This window comes from Lactuca virosa, chromosome 4 (genome assembly GCF_052849685.1).
Source record: "Lactuca virosa cultivar CGN04683 chromosome 4, Lactuca_virosa_CGN04683_v6, whole genome shotgun sequence".
In the NCBI taxonomy this organism is placed as follows: domain Eukaryota; kingdom Viridiplantae; phylum Streptophyta; class Magnoliopsida; order Asterales; family Asteraceae; genus Lactuca; species Lactuca virosa.
Genome location: NC_136429.1, coordinates 46213027 through 46216947, shown reverse-complemented (window position 1 = coordinate 46216947; position 3921 = coordinate 46213027). Strand labels below are relative to the sequence as shown.

Genomic DNA, 3921 nt, shown 5'->3' with positions numbered 1-3921 from the left:
GCTTGCGTGAATTTAGAATCCATACTCGAGGTAAGTTCATCCTTTCAATCACAAAAACCTTCAAAATGGTCATGATTGAAAGAAATTCATTATTTACACCTTTTTTGAATTTCAATCATTCACATAGCTTCCTTTGCATCCTAACTTGATGCAGTATACTCTAAGTTTATTCTCAAATCCATTATAGTGTATTACTTGGTAATCTCCAAGAAAATACTTCACCGTTCAGTAAAAGACACGAATTTCGACTACTAAGGAATTGTCTTTGTTAGTGTGAAACTTAGTATCAATGTAACCCTTATAATGAACTCTTTCATACTACAATCATGTCATTTGTCCTCCTAGGACACAAGGAACGTACTCGATATTGATTCATTAATTTTTGTCATGTTGATCTCACCTGCCATGCTCAAGGCATACAAGTCATTAGATCTAGTATGTGTCATGGCATACATAATCGATCCCACAAGCAAAAACATAATGGACACGATTCATTTCTTTTAGCTCAATACTAGAATTAGGACATTAGCTCAATGACATGCCATAATTTATAAACCATTTTGGGTTTTCTTGATGCTTCATGTACTTTGGCTTATCCTAGTGAATTACATAGATCTATCTCCATATATCAACACATTTAGTATGTGTTTCTCCTACTAACATTATAACACACATGCTCATTTTTGTTTCTTGAAATTAAAACTTTTTGAATTTTTTCGAAGAAGTAAAGATCTCATTTACTTCCATTAGCATAACTTATCATCGTTTCTTGAAATTCAAGCACTTTAAACTTTCTCATTAAAACAAAGATCTCATTGCTCCAACTGTCATTAACACCCTCAGACTTATATATATATATATATATATATATATATATATATATATATATATATATATATATAAGTCTGAGGGTGTTAATGACAGTTGGAGCAATGAGATCTTTGTTTTAATGAGAAAGTTCAAAGTGCTTGAATTTCAAGAAACGATGATAAGTTATGCTAATGGAAGTAATTGGGATCTTTTTCTTTCTCGAAATTTAAACTATTTGAACTTTCTCATTGAAACAAGAATGCCAATAACTCCAACTGTTTTCAATATACCTTATGGTCCGTCTTCTTTTCTCGAAATACAAACTCTTTGATCTTTGTCATTTAATCAAAGATCCCATCTTGTGAGATGCTTGTTTAGTTTATAAAAGAACTTTATAAGCTTACACATTCTTTACAGCCTACTTTGGTTTGACTACGAATCAGTTCACATCCATGTTTGCCATCTTCTTGAAAATTCACTAACACTTATGATTATAGGCCAAGTGTTAGATCAACCAAGCTTTCAAACATTCATAGACTGAATCTCGTTATGTACCTTATAGGGTCCGCGATGACTTCCGACAACTGGCATACTATGATTACCATCTACAAATGACTCAATCTATACGGCTAGGTACATGGCACCCTCAATCAATTCCATTGGGAAGAATTGGAGTTATGTCAGTTTCCTAAACAGCTCTTTCAAAGTCGAATAGAAAGCTAGGACCAACTTTAGGAACTTGGTTGATTCTTGAATCTTATAAAGATCAATGTAGCCCGCACTAATTTTTTTTGGATATCATCTCCCTGTCTTGGAAAAATGTCCTTTAAGCAACAAACATTTTGTTCTAAAAAACTTTGTATAATAATTATCCAAAATGCTTAATAGGATGCCCAACATGATAACACATTTCTAATCTAAGTCCTAGATTGTCGAGCACTCCACGAAAAACGTGAACCACATAATCATAGACTTCCAAATTTCGTTCACCCCGCTAAGGCGCTAAGGGACTCAGAATGTTCCAACTAAGAGACCCAAAATGTTAACTATTCAACTATTGAATAAATAACATTCAGTCCATACACCTTTTAATCAACACAAATTAAATTCCTATTAATTCTAATTAATTCCAAACCAATTTCTAGTTAATTAATCATCAAATGAATATTTAATAAACTATTTTTTATATCTTATTACATTCAAATACTATTTGGTTTATTGAAAGCAACCCAAAAAAACATTAGAATTAATGAATAGTCTTACCGATTTACCTATGACATTTAAAATACAAACTTCCATAACAATTTAAATAGCTAATTTTAATTAGCTAGTTCCATAACGATATTTTAGTAGCCATTTTTCCATCACTACAATGTAATAAAAAATACATTAAAATAAATTTAAAAATCTTATCACATTATAATAGATATATTACAAACTTACTTGATAAATAAAACTGAGTATTAATTACAAAACAAAACAAATAAATAATCAACAATTTTGTAATATACCATTGTTAAACTTTAAAACATTGTATTTGTCAAACCTAAAATCTAAACATTATATTTGCTTAAATATATCTTTTAAATACTTTTAGCAATTTTAAAATCAATTTTTATATTCTAAAATCATTATATGTAAAAATTAAAAAAATTAAAGAAAAACAGATTGACCAAAATTACCGTTAAATATTTAAACTTATTTTGACATAAAATGAATTGACAATATTGCCCCTCGTTAGTTTAACCCTTCTTGAATGATCAAATCTGAAACAGGAATGAGAGTTGATTAGTGTGGGTTCTACCCAGGAAGGGGGATCTGGTTGATTAGTGTGGGTTCTGACCAGAGGAGGGAAGGAGAGTTGCAATTTCCAGTTTGGTATATTCCTATGATGAAAGAACGAAGATGATAATGGGTCCTAAGATTCTGATGTATGATATCAGATGGCATCAAAACATAGGTGATGATTAGCCAAAAAAGAAAAACGGAGCCATAAAGAATTATATTTTTAGTGTTATGCAGGAATACAATGTTGAATTAACAAGATCCAAGTTTATACAGCAATAACAGTAAAAGTAAAAGGCACAATGGCCATTTTATATGGGGTTAATGCTTAGTGTTTCAACTATGTTAATATGATTGTCTAAAAACTCAAGATAATAACTATTCTTTTGAAATATTGAAAGAATAAAAGTGAAAAACCTAACTTTATTACCAAAAACTCATTTTTTTAATTGACAAAAAGCAAAATAAAGAATCATAAAAACATGAAATAATGTTATTCTCATGGCCAATCCCAAGAGGTAATTGCAGAGACTCCGCTCCCCAAGGCGATAGGATATGACAAGTCCCAAAAGACATTCCTCCATGGGATCCTTTGCCTCATACAAAGCAAAGGCTCAACCGTTCAAAATGTCAAGGGATCAATCTTGGACGATTTATTTCATTTGAGTTTTGCGAAGACGTAAACACATCGCCCCAATTTTGTTAAAATCGTCGAAAAAAATTTCAATTACAATCATTTGTTTAAAAATAGTATTACTAGCAAATGGAAATAAAACAACAAATTTGATATTCGGAAAGTATTAAATAACAAGATCTTCAGTTCAGATCTCCAATAATTGTTTCCGCATGGATGTTATCCTCGGAAGAACGAAAGTATTATCTGAATCATCATAAGAGTCGTTCAAAAACGAAAATCGAACAAATCTTTAAAATTTGAAGAAAAATAATCAAAATCAAACATGAATTTAATCTGCGTCTCTTCAGTTCAGGTCTCCAAAAACATTCAGCACGGTTATTCTCAGAAGAACGAAAGTTATTAAATTTGATTCATCATAAGAGACGGAGAAAACTATTACATAAAACAAGAAGAATAGAAGGATTTATGAACAATGATAAAGGGAAACCTGACGAGTAACGAAACTTGATTGAGCATTTCGCAGCTCATTAAGGTGAAAAAGAGAAGAATGGTGGAGGATATACCTGAATGGAGGAGTGACGACCGCTTTATAGAGCAAAACCCTAAAATTAAATTGCGATTTGGGGGTTTTAGGGTTTTGAAAGGGGGTTACAGCCGTGATGGGCTAGGCTATGCTGATGGACCCGAAA

The 3921-nt window shown here is 31.3% G+C and overlaps 1 long non-coding RNA gene and 2 other non-coding genes across 4 annotated transcripts; all 3 read right to left on the bottom strand.

Annotated features, from left to right (window-relative positions):
• Nucleotides 1–2478: 2478 nt before the first annotated feature.
• On the bottom strand, nucleotides 2479–3921 carry LOC145103973 (uncharacterized). Of its 2 annotated transcripts, none has more exons than XR_013706959.1 (2): nucleotides 3796–3921; nucleotides 2479–3664 (listed from the first exon to the last, which is right to left on the bottom strand). It is a non-coding gene; the product is annotated as an uncharacterized LOC145103973 (long non-coding RNA). The 2 variants fall into 2 exon arrangements; XR_013706960.1 differs by having other exon boundaries at nucleotides 2479–3475.
• LOC145110533 (small nucleolar RNA Z159/U59) lies at nucleotides 3406–3494 on the bottom strand. The gene has a single exon (XR_013709910.1). It is a non-coding gene; the product is annotated as a small nucleolar RNA Z159/U59 (small nucleolar RNA).
• Nucleotides 3570–3656, bottom strand: LOC145110531 (small nucleolar RNA Z159/U59). The gene has a single exon (XR_013709909.1). It is a non-coding gene; the product is annotated as a small nucleolar RNA Z159/U59 (small nucleolar RNA).